Here is a 21,485-nt window from a genome sequence, read left to right as displayed (position 1 = left end):
CCGCCTCTGTTTCCCCATATCTGATTCCCCGCCTCTGAATCCCCAACTCTGATTCCCTGCCTCAGATTCCCCAGCTCTGATTCCCCGCCTTTGATTCCCCCCGTCTGATTCCCAGCCTCTGAATCCCCGTGTCTGATTTCCTGCCTCTGATTCCCCGCCTGTGATTCCCCATCTCTGATTCACCGCCTCTGATTCCCCACCTCTGATTCCCCCTCTCTGATTCCGCACATCCAATTCCCTGCCTCTGATTCCCCAACTCTGATTCCCAACCTCTGATGCCCCAACTCTGATTCCCCGCCTCAGATTCCCCAGCTCTGATTCCCCGCCTCTGATTCCCTGCATCCGATTCCCCATATCTGATTCCCCGCCTCTGTTTCACCGCCTCTGATTCCCCGCCTCTGTTTCCCCATATCTGATTCCCGCCTCTGATTCCCAACTATGAATCCCCTCCTCTGATTCCCCAGCTCTGATTCCCTGCCTCTGATTCCCCGCGTCCTATTCCCTGCCTCTGATTCCCCGCCTGTGATTCCCCATCACTGATTCACCACCTCTGATTCCCTACCTCTGATTCCCCATATCTAATTCCCCGCCTCTGTTTGCCCGCCTCTGATTCCCCGCCTCTGTTTCCACATATCTGATTCCCCGCCTCTGAATCCCCAACTCTGATTCCCTGCCTCAGATTCCCCAGCTCTGATTCCCCGCCTTTGATTCCCCCCGTCTGATTCCCAGCCTCTGAATCCCCGTGTCTGATTTCCTGCCTCTGATTCCCCGCCTCTGATCCCCCATCTCTGATTCACCGCCTCTGATTCCCCACCTCTGATTCCCCCTCTCTGATTCCGCACATCCAATTCCCTTCCTCTGATTCCCCAACTCTGATTCCCCACCTCTGATTCCCCAGCTCTGATTCCCCGCCTCAGATTCCCCGCGTCTGATTCCCTGCCTCTGATTCCCCGCATCTGATTCCCTGCCTCTGATTCCCCGCGTCTGATTCCCTGCCTCTGATTCCCCGCCTTGATTCCCCATCTCTGATTCACAACCTCTGATTCCCCACCTCTGACTCCCTATATTTGATTCCCCGCCTCTGTTTCCCCGCCTCTGATTCCCCGCCTCTGATTCCCCATATCTGATTCCCCGCCTCTGATTGCCCACCTCTGATTCCCAGCCTCGGATTCGCCAGCTCTGATTCCCCGCCTCTGATTCCCCGCATCTGATTCCCTGCCTCTGATTCCCCGCCTCTGATTCCCCATCTCTGATTCACCGCCTTTGATTCGCCACCTCTGATTCCCCATATCTGATTCCCCACCTCTGATTCCCGGCCTCTTATTCCCAGCATCTGATTCCCGGCCTCTGATTCCCGGCCTCTGATTCCCCGCTTCTGATTCTGATTCCCTGCCTCTTATTCCCCATCTCTGATTCCGCACATCTGATTCCCTGCCTCTGATTCCCCACCTCTGATTCCCCATATCTGATTCCCCGCATCTGTTTCCCCGCCTCTGATTCCCCGCCTCTGTTTCCCTATATCTAATTCCCCACCTCTGATGCCCCAACTCTGATTCCCCGCCTCTGATTCCCCAGCTTTGATTCCCCGCCTCTGATTCCCTGCATCCGATTCCCCATATCTGATTCCCCGCCTCTGTTTCACCGCCTCTGATTCCCCGCCTCTGTTTCCCCATATCTGATTCCCGCCTCTGATTCCCAACTATGAATCCCCTCCTCTGATTCCCCAGCTCTGATTCCCTGCCTCTGATTCCCCGCGTCCTATTCCCTGCCTCTGATTCCCCGCCTGTGATTCCCCATCACTGATTCACCACCTCTGATTCCCTACCTCTGATTCCCCATATCTAATTCCCCGCCTCTGTTTGCCCGCCTCTGATTCCCCGCCTCTGTTTCCCCATATCTGATTCCCCGCCTCTGAATCCCCAACTCTGATTCCCTGCCTCAGATTCCCCAGCTCTGATTCCCCGCCTTTGATTCCCCCCGTCTGATTCCCAGCCTCTGAATCCCCGTGTCTGATTTCCTGCCTCTGATTCCCCGCCTGTGATTCCCCATCTCTGATTCACCGCCTCTGATTCCCCACCTCTGATTCCCCCTCTCTGATTCCGCACATCCAATTCCCTGCCTCTGATTCCCCAACTCTGATTCCCCACCTCTGATTCCCCAGCTCTGATTCCCCGCCTCAGATTCCCCGCGTCTGATTCCCTGCCTCTGATTCCCCGCCTCTGATTCCCTGCCTCTGATTCCCCATATCTGATTCCCTGCCTCTGATTCCCCAACTCTGATTCCCCGCTTCTGATTCCCCAGCTCTGAATCCCCGCCTCTGATTCCCCGTGTCTGATTCCCTGCCTCTGATTCCACGCCTCTGATTCCCCATCTGTGATTCACAACCTCTGATGCCCCACCTCTGATTCCCCATATCTGATTCCCTGCCTCTGTTTCCCCGCCTCTGATTCCCCACCTCTGTTTCCCAATATCTGATTCCCCGCCTCTGATTCCCCAACTCTAATACCCCGCCTCTGATTCCCCAGCTCTGATTCCCCGCCTCTGATTCCCCGCATCTGATTCCCTGCCTCTGATTCCCCGCCTCTAATTCCAGGCCTCTGATTCCCAGCATCTGATTCCGGCCTCTGATTCCCGGCCTCTGATTCCCTTCTTCTGATTCTGATTCCCTGCCTCTGATTCCCCATCTCTGATTCCGCACATCTGATTCCCCGCCTCTGATTCCCCAGCTCTGATTCCCCGTGTTTGATTCCCTGCCTCTGATTCCCTGCCCTGATTCCCCATCTCTGTTTCACCGCCTTTGATTCGCCACCTCTGATTCCCCATATCTGATTCCCCGCCTCTGTTTCCCCGACTCTGATTCCCTGCCTCTGATTCCCAACCTCTGATTCCACACCTCTGATTCCCCATATCTGATTCCCCGCCTCTATTTCCCCATATCTGATTCCCCGCCTCTGATTCCCCAACTCTGATTCCCCGCCTCTGATTCCCCAGCTCTGTTTCCCCGACTCTGATTCCCGGCATCCGATTCCCTGCCTCTGATTCCCCGCCTCTGATTCCCCATCTCTGATTCCCCGCCTCTGATTCCCCGTGTCTGATTCCCTGCCTTTGATTCCCCGCCTCTGATTCCCCGCCTCTGATTCCCTGCCACTGATTCCCTGCCCCTGATTCCCCACCTCTGATTCCCCACATCTGATTCCCCGCCTCTGTTTCCCCGCCTCTGATTCCCCGCCTCTGATTCCCCATATCTGATTCCCTGCCTCTGATTCCCCAACTCTGATTCCCCGCCTCTGAATCCCCAGCTCTGAATCCCCACCTCTGATTCCCCGCGTCTGATTCCCTGCCTCTGATTCCCCGCCTTGATTCCCCATCTCTGATTCACAACCTCTGATTCCCCACCTCTGATTCCCTATATTTGATTCCCCGCCTCTGTTTCCCCGCCTCTGATTCCCCGCCTCTGATTCCCCATATCTGATTCCCCGCCTCTGATTGCCCACCTCTGATTCCCAGCCTCTGATTCGCCAGCTTGATTCCCCGCCTCTGATTCCCCGCATCTGATTCCCTGCCTCTGATTCCCCGCCTCTGATTCCCCATCTCTGATTCACCGCCTTTGATTCGCCACCTCTGATTCCCCATATCTGATTCCCCACCTCTGATTCCCGTCCTCTTATTCCCAGCATCTGATTCCCGGCATCTGATTCCCGGCCTCTGATTCCCCGCTTCTGATTCTGATTCCCTGCCTCTTATTCCCCATCTCTGATTCCGCACATCTGATTCCCTGCCTCTGATTCCCCACCTCTGATTCCCCATATCTGATTCCCCGCCTCTGTTTCCCCGCCTCTGATTCCCCGCCTCTGTTTCCCTATATCTAATTCCCCACCTCTGATGCCCCAACTCTGATTCCCCGCCTCTGATTCCCCAGCTCTGATTCCCCGCCTCTGATTCCCTGCATCCGATTCCCCATATCTGATTCCCCGCCTCTGTTTCACCGCCTCTGATTCCCCGCCTCTGTTACCCCATATCTGATTCCCGCCTCTGATTCCCAACTATGAATCCCCTCCTCTGATTCCCCAGCTCTGATTCCCTGCCTCTGATTCCCCGCGTCCTATTCCCTGCCTCTGATTCCCCGCCTGTGATTCCCCATCACTGATTCACCACCTCTGATTCCCTACCTCTGATTCCCCATATCTAATTCCCTGCCTCTGTTTGCCCGCCTCTGATTCCCCGTCTCTGTTTCCCCATATCTGATTCCCCGCCTCTGAATCCCCAACTCTGATTCCCTGCCTCAGATTCCCCAGCTCTGATTCCCCGCCTTTGATTCCCCCCGTCTGATTCCCAGCCTCTGAATCCCCGTGTCTGATTTCCTGCCTCTGATTCCCCGCCTCTGATCCCCCATCTCTGATTCACCGCCTCTGATTCCCCACCTCTGATTCCCCCTCTCTGATTCCGCACATCCAATTCCCTGCCTCTGATTCCCCAACTCTGATTCCCCACCTCTGATTCCCCAGCTCTGATTCCCCGCCTCAGATTCCCCGCGTCTGATTCCCTGCCTCTGATTCCCCGCCTCTGATTCCCTGCCTCTGATTCCCCATATCTGATTCCCCGCCTCTGATTCCCCAACTCTGATTCCCCGCTTCTGATTCCCCAGCTCTGAATCCCCGCCTCTGATTCCCCGCGTCTGATTCCCTGCCTCTGATTCCCCGCCTCTGATTCCCCATCTGTGATTCACAACCTCTGATGCTCCACCTCTGATTCCCCATATCTGATTCCCTGCCTCTGTTTCCCCGCCTCTGATTCCCCACCTCTGTTTCCCCATATCTGATTCCCCGCCTCTGATTCCCCAACTCTAATACCCCGCCTCTGATTCCCCAGCTCTGATTCCCCGCCTCTGATTCCCCGCATCTGATTCCCTGCCTCTGATTCCCCACCTCTGATTCCAGGCCTCTGATTCCCAGCATCTGATTCCGGCCTCTGATTCCCGGCCTCTGATTCCCTTCTTCTGATTCTGATTCCCTGCCTCTGATTCCCCATATCTGATTCCCTGCCTCTGTTTCCCCGCCTCTGATTCCCCGCCTCTGATTCCCAACTCTGATTCCCCGCTTCTGATTCCCCAGCTCTGATTCCCCGTGTTTGATTCCCTGCCTCTGATTCCCTGCCCTGATTCCCCATCTCTGTTTCACCGCCTTTGATTCGCCACCTCTGATTCCCCATATCTGATTCCCCGCCTCTGTTTCCCCGACTCTGATTCCCTGCCTCTGATTCACAACCTCTGATTCCACACCTCTGATTCCCCATATCTGATTCCCCGCCTCTATTTCCCCATATCTGATTCCCCGCCTCTGATTCCCCAACTCTGATTCCCCGCCTCTGATTCCCCAGCTCTGATTCCCCGACTCTGATTCCCGGCATCCGATTCCCTGCCTCTGATTCCCCGCCTCTGATTCCCCATCTCTGATTCCCCGCCTCTGATTCCCCGTGTCTGATTCCCTGCCTTTGATTCCCCGCTCTGATTCCCCGCCTCTGATTCCCTGCCACTGATTTCCTGCCCCTGATTCCCCACCTCTGATTCCCCACATCTGATTCCCCGCCTCTGTTTCCCCGCCTCTGATTCCCCGCCTCTGATTCCCCATATCTGATTCCCTGCCTCTGATTCCCCAACTCTGATTCCTCGCCTCTGATTCCCCAGCTCTGAATCCCCGCCTCTGATTCCCCGCGTCTGATTCCCTGCCTCTGATTCCCCGCCTTGATTCCCCATCTCTGATTCACAACCTCTGATTCCCCACATCTGATTCCCTATATTTGATTCCCCGCCTCTGTTTCCCCGCCTCTGATTCCCCGACTCTGATTCCCCATATCTGATTCCCCGCCTCTGATTGCCCACCTCTGATTCCCAGCCTCTGATTCGCCAGCTCTGATTCCCCGCCTCTGATTCCCCGCCTCTGATTCCCTGCCTCTGATTCCCCGCCTCTGATTCCCCATCTCTGATTCACCGCCTTTGATTCGCCACCTCTGATTCCACATATCTGATTCCCCACCTCTGATTCCCGGCCTCTTATTCCCAGCATCTGATTCCCGGCCTCTGATTCCCGGCCTCTGATTCCCCGCTTCTGATTCTGATTCCCTGCCTCTTATTCCCCATCTCTGATTCCGCACATCTGATTCCCTGCCTCTGATTCCCCACCTCTGATTCCCCATATCTGATTCCCCGCATCTGTTTCCCCGCCTCTGATTGCCCGCCTCTGTTTCCCTATATCTAATTCCCCACCTCTGATGCCCCAACTCTGATTCCCCGCCTCTGATTCCCCAGCTCTGATTCCCCGCCTCTGATTCCCTGCATCCGATTCCCCATATCTGATTCCCCGCCTCTGTTTCACCGCCTCCGATTCCCCGCCTCTGTTTCCCCATATCTGATTCCCGCCTCTGATTCCCAACTATGAATCCCCTCCTCTGATTCCCCAGCTCTGATTCCCTGCCTCTGATTCCCCGCGTCCTATTCCCTGCCTCTGATTCCCCGCCTGTGATTCCCCATCACTGATTCACCACCTCTGATTCCCTACCTCTGATTCCCCATATCTAATTCCCCACCTCTGTTTGCCCGCCTCTGATTCCCCGCCTCTGTTTCCCCATATCTGATTCCCCGCCTCTGAATCCCCAACTCTGATTCCCTGCCTCAGATTCCCCAGCTCTGATTCCCCGCCTTTGATTCCCCCCATCTGATTCCCAGCCTCTGAATCCCCGTGTCTGATTTCCTGCCTCTGATTCCCCGCCTGTGATTCCCCATCTCTGATTCACCGCCTCTGATTCCCCACCTCTGATTCCCCCTCTCTGATTCCGCACATCCAATTCCCTGCCTCTGATTCCCCAACTCTGATTCCCCACCTCTAATTCCCCAGCTCTGCTTCCCCGCCTCAGATTCCCCGCGTCTGATTCCCTGCCTCTGATTCCCCGCCTCTGATTCCCTGCCTCTGATTCCCCATATCTGATTCCCCGCCTCTGATTCCCCAACTCTGATTCCCCGCTTCTGATTCCCCAGCTCTGAATCCCCGCCTCTGATTCCCTGCGTCTGATTCCCTGCCTCTGATTCCCCGCCTCTGATTCCCCATCTGTGATTCACAACCTCTGATGCCCCACCTCTGATTCCCCATATCTGATTCCCTGCTTCTGTTTCCCCGCCTCTGATTCCCCACCTCTGTTTCCCCATATCTGATTCCCCGCCTCTGATTCCCCAACTCTAATACCCCGCCTCTGATTCCCCAGCTCTGATTCCCCGCCTCTGATTCCCCACATCTGATTCCCTGCCTCTGATTCCCCGCCTCTGATTCCAGGCCTCTGATTCCCAGCATCTGATTCCGGCCTCTGATTCCCGGCCTCTGATTCCCTTCTTCTGATTCTGATTCCCTGCCTCTGATTCCCCATCTCTGATTCCGCACATCTGATTCCCTGCCTCTGATTCCCCACCTCTGATTCCCCATATCTGATTCCCCGCCTCTGTTTCCCCGCCTCTGATTCCCCGCCTCTGTTTCCCAATATCTAAGTCTCCACCTCTGATTCCCCAAATCTGATTCCCCACCTCTGATTCCCCAGCTCTGATTCCCCGCCTCTGATTCCCCGCATCTGATACCCTGCATCTGATTCCAAGCCTCTGATTCCCTGCCTCTGATTCCCAACCTCTGATTCCCCACCTCTGATTCCCCATATCTGATTCCCCGCCTCTGTTTCCCCGCCTCGGATTCCCCGCCTCTGTTTCCCCATATCTGATTCCCGGCCTCTGATTCCCCGCCTCTGATTCCCCATATCTGATTCCCTGCCTCTGATTCCCCAACTCTGATTCCCCGCCTCTGATTCCCTAGCTCTGAATCCCCGCCTCTGTTTCCCCGCGTCTGATTCCCTGCCTCTGATTCCCCGCCTTGATTCCCCATCTCTGATTCACAACCTCTGATTCCCCACCTCTGATTCCCTATATTTGATTCCCCGCCTCTGTTTCCCCGCCTCTGATTCCCCGCCTCTGATTCCCCATATCTCATTCCCCGCCTCTTAATCCCCATCTCTGATTCCCGGACTCTGATTCCCCTCCTCTGATTCCCGGCCTCTTATTCCCAGCATCTGATTCCCGGCCTCTGATTCCCGGCCTCTGATTCCCCGCTTCTGATTCCCTGCCTCTGATTCCCCATCTCTGATTCCGCACATCTGATTCCCTGCCTCTGATTCCCCACCTCTGATTCCCCATATCTGATTCCCCGCCTCTGTTTCCCCGCCTCTGATTCCCCGCCTCTGTTTCCCTATATCTAATTCCCCACCTCTGATGCCCCAACTCTGATTCCCCGCCTCTGATTCCCCAGCTCTGATTCCCCGCCTCTGATTCCCTGCATCCGATTCCCCATATCTGATTCCCCGCCTCTGTTTCCCCGCCTCTGATTCCCCGCCTCTGTTTCCCCATATCTGATTCCCGCCTCTGATTCCCAACTATGATTCCCCGCCTCTGATTCCCCAGCTCTGATTCCCTGCCTCTGATTCCCCGCGTTCTATTTCCTGCCTCTGATTCCCCGCCTGTGATTCCCCATCACTGATTCACCACCTCTGATTCCCTACCTCTGATTCCCCATATCTAATTCCCCGCCTCTGTTTGCCCGCCTCTGATTCCCCGCCTCTGTTTCCCCATATCTGATTCCCCGCCTCTGAATCCCCAACTCTGATTCCCTGCCTCAGATTCCCCAGCTCTGATTCCCCGCCTCAGATTCCCGGCGTCTGATTCCCTGCCTCTGATTCCCAGCCTCTGAATCCCCGTGTCTGATTTCCTGCCTCTGATTCCCCGCCTCTGATTCCCCATCTCTGATTCACCGCCTCTGATTCCCCACCTCTGATTCCCAATCTCTGATTCCGCACATCCAATTCCCTGCCTCTGATTCCCCAACTCTGATTCCCCACCTCTGATTCCCCAGCTCTGATTCCCCGCCTCAGATTCCCCGCGTCTGATTCCCTGCCTCTGATTCCCCGCCTCTGATTCCCTGCCTCTGATTCCCCAGCTCTGAATCCCCGCCTCTGATTCCCTGCGTCTGATTCCCTGCCTCTGATTCCCCGCCTCTGATTCCCCATCTGTGATTCACAACCTCTGATGCCCCACCTCTGATTCCCCATATCTGATTCCCTGCCTCTGTTTCCCCGCCTCTGATTCCCCACCTCTGTTTCCCCATATCTGATTCCCCGCCTCTGATTCCCCAACTATAATACCCCGCCTCTGATTCCCCAGCTCTGATTCCCCGCCTCTGATTCCCCGCATCTGATTCCCTGCCTCTGATTCCCCGCCTCTGATTCCAGGCCTCTGATTCCCAGCATCTGATTCCGGCCTCTGATTCCCGGCCTCTGATTCCCTTCTTCTGATTCTGATTCCCTGCCTCTGATTCCCCATCTCTGATTCCGCACATCTGATTCCCTGCCTCTGATTCCCCACCTCTGATTCCCCATATCTGATTCCCCGCCTCTGTTTCCCCGCCTCTGATTCCCCGCCTCTGTTTCCCAATATCTAAGTCTCCACCTCTGATTCCCCAAATCTGATTCCCCTCCTCTGATTCCCCAGCTCTGATTCCCCGCCTCTGATTCCCCGCATCTGATACCCTGCATCTGATTCCAAGCCTCTGATTCCCTGCCTCTGATTCCCAACCTCTGATTCCCCACCTCTGATTCCCCATATCTGATTCCCCGCCTCTGTTTCCCCGCCTCGGATTCCCCGCCTCTGTTTCCCCATATCTGATTCCCGGCCTCTGATTCCCCGCCTCTGATTCCCCATATCTGATTCCCTGCCTCTGATTCCCCAACTCTGATTCCCCGCCTCTGATTCCCTAGCTCTGAATCCCCGCCTCTGTTTCCCCGCGTCTGATTCCCTGCCTCTGATTCCCCGCCTTGATTCCCCATCTCTGATTCACAACCTCTGATTCCCCACCTCTGATTCCCTATATTTGATTCCCCGCCTCTGTTTCCCCGCCTCTGATTCCCCGCCTCTGATTCCCCATATCTGATTCCCCGCCTCTGATTGCCTACCTCTAATTCCCAGCCTCTGATTCGCCAGCTCTGATTCCCTGCCTCTGATTCCCCGCATCTGATTCCCTGCCTCTGATTCCCCGCATCTGATTCCCCATCTCTGATTCACTGCCTTTGATTCGCCACCTCTGATTCCCCATATCTGATTCCCCACCTCTGTTTCCCCGCCTCTTATTCCCCGCCTCTGATTCTCCATATCTCATTCCCCGCCTCTTAATCCCCATATCTGATTCCCGGACTCTGATTCCCCTCCTCTGATTCCCGGCCTCTTATTCCCAGCATCTGATTCCCGGCCTCTGATTCCCGGCCTCTGATTCCCCGCTTCTGATTCCCTGCCTCTGATTCCCCATCTCTGACTCCGCACATCTGATTCCCTGCCTCTGATTCCCCACCTCTGATTCCCCATATCTGATTCCCCGCCTCTGTTTCCCCGCCTCTGATTCCCCGCCTCTGTTTCCCTATATCTAATTCCCCACCTCTGATGCCCCAACTCTGATTCCCCGCCTCTGATTCCCCAGCTCTGATTCCCCGCCTCTGATTCCCTGCATCCGATTCCCCATATCTGATTCCCCGCCTCTGTTTCCCCGCCTCTGATTCCCCGCCTCTGTTTCCCCATATCTGATTCCCGCCTCTGATTCCCAACTATGATTCCCCGCCTCTGATTCCCCAGCTCTGATTCCCTGCCTCTGATTCCCCGCGTTCTATTTCCTGCCTCTGATTCCCCGCCTGTGATTCCCCATCACTGATTCACCACCTCTGATTCCCTACCTCTGATTCCCCATATCTAATTCCCCGCCTCTGTTTGCCCGCCTCTGATTCCCCGCCTCTGTTTCCCCATATCTGATTCCCCGCCTCTGAATCCCCAACTCTGATTCCCTGCCTCAGATTCCCCAGCTCTGATTCCCCGCCTCAGATTCCCGGCGTCTGATTCCCTGCCTCTGATTCCCAGCCTCTGAATCCCCGTGTCTGATTTCCTGCCTCTGATTCCCCGCCTCTGATTCCCCATCTCTGATTCACCGCCTCTGATTCCCCACCTCTGATTCCCAATCTCTGATTCCGCACATCCAATTCCCTGCCTCTGATTCCCCAACTCTGATTCCCCACCTCTGATTCCCCAGCTCTGATTCCCCGCCTCAGATTCCCCGCGTCTGATTCCCTGCCTCTGATTCCCCGCCTCTGATTCCATGCCTCTGATTCCCCATATCTGATTCCCCGCCTCTGATTCCCCAACTCTGATTCCCCGCTTCTGATTCCCCAGCTCTGAATCCCCGCCTCTGATTCCCCGCGTCTGATTCCCTGCCTCTGATTCCCCGCCTCTGATTCCCCATCTGTGATTCACAACCTCTGATGCCCCACCTCTGATTCCCCATATCTGATTCCCCGCCTCTGTTTCCCCGCCTCTGATTCCCCGCCTCTGATTCCCCATATCTGATTCCCCGCCTCTGATTGCCCACCTCTGATTCCCCGCGTCTGATACCCTGCCTCTGATTCCCCGCCTCTGATTCCCCATCTCTGATTCACCACCTCTGATTCCTGGCCTCTGATTCCCCATCTCTGATTCCGCACATCCGATTCCCTGCCTATGTATCCCCACCTCTGATTCCCCGCCTCTGATTCCCCATATCTGATTCCCTGCCTCTGTTTCCCCGCCTCTGATTCCCTACCTCTGTTTCCCCATATCTGATTCCCCGCCTCTGATTCCCCAACTCTAATACCCCGCCTCTGATTCCCCAGCTCTGATTCCCCGCCTCTGATTCCCCGCATCTGATTCCCTGCCTCTGATTCCCCGCCTCTGATTCCAGGCCTCTGATTCCCATCATCTGATTCCGGCCTCTGATTCCCGGCCTCTGATTCCCTGCTTCTGATTCTGATTCCCTGCCTCTGATTCCCCACCTCTGATTCCCCATATCTGATTCCCCGCCCCTGTTTCCCCGCCTCTGATTCCCCGCCTCTGTTTCCCAATATCTAAGTCCCCACCTCTGATTCCCCAAATCTGATTCCCCACCTCTGATTCCCCAGCTCTGATTCCCCGCCTCTGATGCCCCGCATCTGATTCCCTGCATCTGATTCCAAGCCTCTGATTCCCTGCCTCTGATTCCCAACCTCTGATTCCCCACCTCTGATTCCCCATATCTGATTCCCCGCCTCTGTTTCCCCGCCTCGGATTCCCCGCCTCAGTTTCCCCATATCTGATTCCCGGCCTCTGATTCCCCGCCTCTGATTCCCCGCCTCTGATTCCCTGCCTCTGATTCCCTGCCTCTGATTCCCAACTCTGATTCCCCATCTCTGTTTCACCGCCTTTGATTCGCCACCTCTGATTCCACATATCTGATTCCCCGCCTCTGTTTCCCCGACTCTGATTCCCTTCCTCTGATTCCCAACCTCTGATTCCACACCTCTGATTCCCCATATCTGATTCCCCGCCTCTATTTCCCCATATCTGAATCCCCGCCTCTGATTCCCCAACTCTGATTCCCCGCCTCTGATTCCCCAGCTCTGATTCCCCGACTCTGATTCCCGGCGTCCGATTCCCTGCCTCTGATTCCCCGCCTCTGATTCCCCATCTCTGATTCCCCGCCTCTGATTCCCCGTGTCTGATTCCCTGCCTCTGATTCCCCGCCTCTGATTCCCCGCCTCTGATTCCCTGCCACTGATTCCCTGCCCCTGATTCCCCACCTCTGATTCCCCATATCTGATTCCCCTCCTCTGTTTCCCCGCCTCTGATTCCCCGCCTCTGATTCCCCAGCTCTGAATCCCCGCCTCTGATTCCCCGTGTCTGATTCCCTGCCTCTGATTCCCCGCCTTGATTCCCCATCTCTGATTCACAACCTCTGATTCCCCACCTCTGATTCCCTATATTTGATTCCCCGCCTCTGTTTCCCCGCCTCTGATTCCCCGCCTCTGATTCCCCATATCTGATTCCCCGCCTCTGATTGCCCACCTCTGATTCCCCGCCTCTGATTCGCCAGCTCTGATTCCCCGCCTCTGATTCCCCGCATCTGATTCCCTGCCTCTGATTCCCCGCCTCTGATTCCCCATCTCTGATTCACCGTCTTTGATTCGCCACCTCTGATTCCCCATATCTGATTCCCCACCTCTGTTTCCCGGCCTCTGATTCCCCGCCTCTGATTCTCCATATCTCATTCCCCGCCTCTGAATCCCCATCTCTGATTCCCGGACTCTGATTCCCCACCTCTGATTCCCGGCCTCTTATTCCCAGCATCTGATTCCCGGCCTCTGATTCACGGCCTCTGATTCCCCGCTTCTGATTCTGATTCCCTGCCTCTGATTCCCCATCTCTGATTCCGCACATCTGATTCCCTGCCTCTGATTCCCCACCTCTGATTCCCCATATCTGATTCCCCGTTTCTGTTTCCCCGCCTCTGATTTCCCGCCTCTGTTTCCCTATATCTAATTCCCCACCTCTGATGCCCCAACTCTGATTCCCCGCCTCTGATTCCCCAGCTCTGATTCCCCGCCTCTGATTCCCCGCATCCGATTCCCCATATCTGATTCCCTGCCTCTGTTTCCCCGCCTCTGTTTCCCCATATCTGATTCCCCACCTCTGATTCCCAACTATGATTCCCCGCCTCTGATTTTCCAGCTCTGATTCCCTGCGTCTGATTCCCTGCGTTCTATTCCCTGCCTCTGATTCCCCGCCTGTGATTCCCCATCACTGTTTCACCACCTCTGATTCCCCACCTCTGATTCCCCATATCTAATTCCCCGCCTCTGTTTGCCCGCCTCTGATTCCCCGCCTCTGTTTCCCCATATCTGATTCCCCGTCTCTGAATCCCCAACTCTGATTCCCTGCCTCTTGATTCCCCTGCTCTGATTCCCCGCCTTTGATTCCCCCCGTCTGATTCCCAGCCTCTGAATCCCCGTGTCTGATTTCCTGCCTCTGATTCCCCGCCTCTGATTCCCCATCTCTGATTCCTCTGATTCCCCACATCTGATTCCCCATATCTGATTCCCTGCCTCTGATTCCCCTGCTCTGATTCCCCGCCTCTGATTCCCTAGCTCTGAATCCCCGCCTCTGTTTCCCCGCGTCTGATTCCCTGCCTCTGATTCCCCGCCTTGATTCCCCATCTCTGATTCACAACCTCTGATTCCCCACCTCTGATTCCCTATATTGGATTCCCCGCCTCTGTTTCCCCGCCTCTGATTCCCCGCCTCTGATTCCCCATATCTGATTCCCCGCCTCTGATTGCCTACCTCTAATTCCCAGCCTCTGATTCGCCAGCTCTGATTCCCTGCCTCTGATTCCCCGCATCTGATTCCCTGCCTCTGATTCCCCGCCTCTGATTCCCCATCTCTGATTCACTGCCTTTGATTCGCCACCTCTGATTCCCCATATCTGATTCCCCACCTCTGTTTCCCCGCCTCTTATTCCCCGCCTCTGATTCTCCATATCTCATTCCCCGCCTCTTAATCCCCATCTCTGATTCCCGGACTCTGATTCCCCTCCTCTGATTCCCGGCCTCTTATTCCCAGCATCTGATTCCCGGCCTCTGATTCCCGGCCTCTGATTCCCCGCTTCTGATTCCCTGCCTCTGATTCCCCATCTCTGATTCCGCACATCTGATTCCCTGCCTCTGATTCCCCACCTCTGATTCCCCATATCTGATTCCCCGCCTCTGTTTCCCCGCCTCTGATTCCCCGCCTCTGTTTCCCTATATCTAATTCCCCACCTCTGATGCCCCAACTCTGATTCCCCGCCTCTGATTCCCCAGCTCTGATTCCCCGCCTCTGATTCCCTGCATCCGATTCCCCATATCTGATTCCCCGCCTCTGTTTCCCCGCCTCTGATTCCCCGCCTCTGTTTCCCCATATCTGATTCCCGCCTCTGATTCCCAACTATGATTCCCCGCCTCTGATTCCCCAGCTCTGATTCCCTGCCTCTGATTCCCCGCGTTCTATTTCCTGCCTCTGATTCCCCGCCTGTGATTCCCCATCACTGATTCACCACCTCTGATTCCCTACCTCTGATTCCCCATATCTAATTCCCCGCCTCTGTTTGCCCGCCTCTGATTCCCCGCCTCTGTTTCCCCATATCTGATTCCCCGCCTCTGAATCCCCAACTCTGATTCCCTGCCTCAGATTCCCCAGCTCTGATTCCCCGCCTCAGATTCCCGGCGTCTGATTCCCTGCCTCTGATTCCCAGCCTCTGAATCCCCGTGTCTGATTTCCTGCCTCTGATTCCCCGCCTCAGATTCCCCATCTCTGATTCACCGCCTCTGATTCCCCACCTCTGATTCCCAATCTCTGATTCCGCACATCCAATTCCCTGCCTCTGATTCCCCAACTCTGATTCCCCACCTCTGATTCCCCAGCTCTGATTCCCCGCCTCAGATTCCCCGCGTCTGATTCCCTGCCTCTGATTCCCCGCCTCTGATTCCCTGCCTCTGATTCCCCAGCTCTGAATCCCCGCCTCTGATTCCCTGCGTCTGACTCCCTGCCTCTGATTCCCCGCCTCTGATTCCCCATCTGTGATTCACAACCTCTGATGCCCCACCTCTGATTCCCCATATCTGATTCCCTGCCTCTGTTTCCCCGCCTCTGATTCCCCACCTCTGTTTCCCCATATCTGATTCCCCGCCTCTGATTCCCCAACTCTAATACCCCGCCTCTGATTCCCCAGCTCTGATTCCCCGCCTCTGATTCCCCGCATCTGATTCCCTGCCTCTGATTCCCCGCCTCTGATTCCAGGCCTCTGATTCCCAGCATCTGATTCCGGCCTCTGATTCCCGGCCTCTGATTCCCTTCTTCTGATTCTGATTCCCTGCCTCTGATTCCCCATCTCTGATTCCGCACATCTGATTCCCTGCCTCTGATTCCCCACCTCTGATTCCCCATATCTGATTCCCCGCCTCTGTTTCCCCGCCTCTGATTCCCCGCCTCTGTTTCCCAATATCTAAGTCTCCACCTCTGATTCCCCAAATCTGATTCCCCACCTCTGATTCCCCAGCTCTGATTCCCCGCCTCTGATTCCCCGCATCTGATACCCTGCATCTGATTCCAAGCCTCTGATTCCCTGCCTCTGATTCCCAACCTCTGATTCCCCACCTCTGATTCCCCATATCTGATTCCCCGCCTCTGTTTCCCCGCCTCGGATTCCCCGCCTCTGTTTCCCCATATCTGATTCCCGGCCTCTGATTCCCCGCCTCTGATTCCCCATATCTGATTCCCTGCCTCTGATTCCCCAACTCTGATTCCCCGCCTCTGATTCCCTAGCTCTGAATCCCCGCCTCTGTTTCCCCGCGTCTGATTCCCTGCCTCTGATTCCCCGCCTTGATTCCCCATCTCTGATTCACAACCTCTGATTCCCTATATTTGATTCCCCGCCTCTGTTTCCCCGCCTCTGATTCCCCGCCTCTGATTCCCCATATCTGATTCCCCGCCTCTGATTGCCTACCTCTAATTCCCAGCCTCTGATTCGCCAGCTCTGATTCCCTGCCTCTGATTCCCCGCATCTGATTCCCTGCCTCTGATTCCCCGCATCTGATTCCCCATCTCTGATTCACTGCCTTTGATTCGCCACCTCTGATTCCCCATATCTGATTCCCCACCTCTGTTTCCCCGCCTCTTATTCCCCGCCTCTGATTCTCCATATCTCATTCCCCGCCTCTTAATCCCCATATCTGATTCCCGGACTCTGATTCCCCTCCTCTGATTCCCGGCCTCTTATTCCCAGCATCTGATTCCCGGCCTCTGATTCCCGGCCTCTGATTCCCCGCTTCTGATTCCCTGCCTCTGATTCCCCATCTCTGACTCCGCACATCTGATTCCCTGCCTCTGATTCCCCACCTCTGATTCCCCATATCTGATTCCCCGCCTCTGTTTCCCCGCCTCTGATTCCCCGCCTCTGTTTCCCTATATCTAATTCCCCACCTCTGATGCCCCAACTCTGATTCCCCGCCTCTGATTCCCCAGCTCTGATTCCCCGCCTCTGATTCCCTGCATCCGATTCCCCATATCTGATTCCCCGCCTCTGTTTCCCCGCCTCTGATTCCCCGCCTCTGTTTCCCCATATCTGATTCCCGCCTCTGATTCCCAACTATGATTCCCCGCCTCTGATTCCCCAGCTCTGATTCCCTGCCTCTGATTCCCCGCGTTCTATTTCCTGCCTCTGATTCCCCGCCTGTGATTCCCCATCACTGATTCACCACCTCTGATTCCCTACCTCTGATTCCCCATATCTAATTCCCCGCCTCTGTTTGCCCGCCTCTGATTCCCCGCATCTGTTTCCCCATATCTGATTCCCCGCCTCTGAATCCCCAACTCTGATTCCCTGCCTCAGATTCCCCAGCTCTGATTCCCCGCCTCAGATTCCCGGCGTCTGATTCCCTGCCTCTGATTCCCAGCCTCTGAATCCCCGTGTCTGATTTCCTGCCTCTGATTCCCCGCCTCTGATTCCCCATCTCTGATTCACCGCCTCTGATTCCCCACCTCTGATTCCCAATCTCTGATTCCGCACATCCAATTCCCTGCCTCTGATTCCCCAACTCTGATTCCCCACCTCTGATTCCCCAGCTCTGATTCCCCGCCTCAGATTCCCCGCGTCTGATTCCCTGCCTCTGATTCCCCGCCTCTGATTCCATGCCTCTGATTCCCCATATCTGATTCCCCGCCTCTGATTCCCCAACTCTGATTCCCCGCTTCTGATTCCCCAGCTCTGAATCCCCGCCTCTGATTCCCCGCGTCTGATTCCCTGCCTCTGATTCCCCGCCTCTGATTCCCCATCTGTGATTCACAACCTCTGATGCCCCACCTCTGATTCCCCATATCTGATTCCCCGCCTCTGTTTCCCCGCCTCTGATTCCCCGCCTCTGATTCCCCATATCTGATTCCCCGCCTCTGATTGCCCACCTCTGATTCCCCGCGTCTGATACCCTGCCTCTGATTCCCCGCCTCTGATTCCCCATCTCTGATTCACCACCTCTGATTTCTGGCCTCTGATTCCCCATCTCTGATTCCGCACATCCGATTCCCTGCCTATGTATCCCCACCTCTGATTCCCCGCCTCTGATTCCCCATATCTGATTCCCTGCCTCTGTTTCCCCGCCTCTGATTCCCTACCTCTGTTTCCCCATATCTGATTCCCCGCCTCTGATTCCCCAACTCTAATACCCCGCCTCTGATTCCCCAGCTCTGATTCCCCGCCTCTGATTCCCCGCATCTGATTCCCTGCCTCTGATTCCCCGCCTCTGATTCCAGGCCTCTGATTCCCATCATCTGATTCCGGCCTCTGATTCCCGGCCTCTGATTCCCTGCTTCTGATTCTGATTCCCTGCCTCTGATTCCCCACCTCTGATTCCCCATATCTGATTCCCCGCCCCTGTTTCCCCGCCTCTGATTCCCCGCCTCTGTTTCCCAATATCTAAGTCCCCACCTCTGATTCCCCAAATCTGATTCCCCACCTCTGATTCCCCAGCTCTGATTCCCCGCCTCTGATGCCCCGCATCTGATTCCCTGCATCTGATTCCAAGCCTCTGATTCCCTGCCTCTGATTCCCAACCTCTGATTCCCCACCTCTGATTCCCCATATCTGATTCCCCGCCTCTGTTTCCCCGCCTCGGATTCCCCGCCTCAGTTTCCCCATATCTGATTCCCGGCCTCTGATTCCCCGCCTCTGATTCCCCGCCTCTGATTCCCTGCCTCTGATTCCCTGCCTCTGATTCCCAACTCTGATTCCCCATCTCTGTTTCACCGCCTTTGATTCGCCACCTCTGATTCCACATATCTGATTCCCCGCCTCTGTTTCCCCGACTCTGATTCCCTTCCTCTGATTCCCAACCTCTGATTCCACACCTCTGATTCCCCATATCTGATTCCCCGCCTCTATTTCCCCATATCTGAATCCCCGCCTCTGATTCCCCAACTCTGATTCCCCGCCTCTGATTCCCCAGCTCTGATTCCCCGACTCTGATTCCCGGCGTCCGATTCCCTGCCTCTAATTCCCCGCCTCTGATTCCCCATCTCTGATTCCCCGCCTCTGATTCCCCGTGTCTGATTCCCTGCCTCTGATTCCCCGCCTCTGATTCCCCGCCTCTGATTCCCTGCCACTGATTCCCTGCCCCTGATTCCCCACCTCTGATTCCCCATATCTGATTCCCCTCCTCTGTTTCCCCGCCTCTGATTCCCCGCCTCTGATTCCCCATATCTGATTCCCTGCCTCTGATTCCCCAACTCTGATTCCCCGCCTCTGATTCCCCAGCTCTGAATCCCCGCCTCTGATTCCCCGTGTCTGATTCCCTGCCTCTGATTCCCTGCCTTGATTCCCCATCTCTGATTCACAACCTCTGATTCCCCACCTCTGATTCCCTATATTTGATTCCCCGCCTCTGTTTCCCCGCCTCTGATTCCCCGCCTCTGATTCCCCATATCTGATTCCCCGCCTCTGATTGCCCACCTCTGATTCCCCGCCTCTGATTCGCCAGCTCTGATTCCCCGCCTCTGATTCCCCGCATCTGATTCCCTGCCTCTGATTCCCCGCCTCTGATTCCCCATCTCTGATTCACCGTCTTTGATTCGCCACCTCTGATTCCCCATATCTGATTCCCCACCTCTGTTTCCCGGCCTCTGATTCCCCGCCTCTGATTCTCCATATCTCATTCCCCGCCTCTGAATCCCCATCTCTGATTCCCGGACTCTGATTCCCCACCTCTGATTCCCGGCCTCTTATTCCCAGCATCTGATTCCCGGCCTCTGATTCACGGCCTCTGATTCCCCGCTTCTGATTCTGATTCCCTGCCTCTGATTCCCCATCTCTGATTCCGCACATCTGATTCCCTGCCTCTGATTCCCCACCTCTGATTCCCCATATCTGATTCCCCGTTTCTGTTTCCCCGCCTCTGATTTCCCGCCTCTGTTTCCCTATATCTAATTCCCCACCTCTGATGCCCCAACTCTGATTCCCCGCCTCTGATTCCCCAGCTCTGATTCCCCGCCTCTGATTCCCCGCATCCGATTCCCCATATCTGATTCCCTGCCTCTGTTTCCCCGCCTCTGTTTCCCCATATCTGATTCCCCACCTCTGATTCCCAACTATGATTCCCCGCCTCTGATTCCCCAGCTCTGATTCCCTGCGTCTGATTCCCTGCGTTCTATTCCCTGCCTCTGATTCCCCGCCTGTGATTCCCCATCACTGTTTCACCACCTCTGATTCCCCACCTCTGATTCCCCATATCTAATTCCCCGCCTCTGTTTGCCCGCCTCTGATTCCCCGCCTCTGTTTCCCCATATCTGATTCCCCGTCTCTGAATCCCCAACTCTGATTCCCTGCCTCTTGATTCCCCTGCTCTGATTCCCCGCCTTTGATTCCCCCCGTCTGATTCCCAGCCTCTGAATCCCCGTGTCTGATTTCCTGCCTCTGATTCCCCGCCTCTGATTCCCCATCTCTGATTCCTCTGATTCCCCACATCTGATTCCCCATCTCTGAATCCGCACATCCGATTCCCTGCCTCTGATTCCCCAACTCTGATTCCCCACCTCTGATTCCCCAGCTCTGATTCCCCGCCTCAGATTCATCGCTTCTGATTCCCTGCCTCTGATTCCCCGCCTCTGATTCCCCATCTCTGATTCCCCACCTCTGATTCCCCGTGTCTGATTCCCTGCCTCTGATTCCCCGCCTCTGAATCCCAGCCTCTGATTCCCCATATCTGATTCCCCGCCTCTGATTCCCTGCCTCTGATTCCCCAGCTCTGATTCCCCGCCTTTGATTCCCCCCCGTCTGATTCCCAGCCTCTGAATCCCCGTGTCTGATTTCCTGCCTCTGATTCCCCGCCTCTGATTCCCCATCTCTGATTCACCGCCTCTGATTCCCCATCTCTGATTCCCCACCTCTGATTCCCCATATCTGATTCCCTGCCTCTGTTTCCCCGCCTCTGATTCCCCACCTCTGTTTCCCCATATCTGATTCCCCGCCTCTGATTCCCCAACTCTAATACCCCACCTCTGATTCCCCAGCTCTGATTCCCCACCTCTGATTCCCAGCATCTGATTCCCTGCCTCTGATTCCCCGCCTCTGATTCCAGGCCTCTGATTCCCAGCATCTGATTCCGGCCTCTGATTCCCGGCCTCTGATTCCCTGCTTCTGATTCTGATTCCCTGCCTCTGATTCCCCATCTCTGATTCCGCACATCTGATTCCTTGCCTCTGATTCCCCACCTCTGATTCCCCATATCTGATTCCCCGCCTGGGTTTCCCCGCCTCTGATTCCCCGCCTCTGTTTCCCAATATCTAAGTCCCCGCCTCTGATTCCCCAAATCTGATTCCCCACCTCTGATTCCCCAGCTCTGATTCCCCGCCTCTGATTCCCCGCATCTGATTCCCTGCATCTGATTCCAAGCCTCTGATTCCCTGCCTCTGATTCCCAACCTCTGATTCCCCACCTCTGATTCCCCATATCTGATTCCCCGCCTCTGATTCCCCGCCTCGGATTCCCGCCTCTG

The sequence above is a fragment of the Narcine bancroftii genome, chromosome 4, assembly GCF_036971445.1.
Source record: "Narcine bancroftii isolate sNarBan1 chromosome 4, sNarBan1.hap1, whole genome shotgun sequence".
Taxonomy (NCBI): domain Eukaryota; kingdom Metazoa; phylum Chordata; class Chondrichthyes; order Torpediniformes; family Narcinidae; genus Narcine; species Narcine bancroftii.
Note: the sequence above shows the minus strand (reverse complement) of the source record.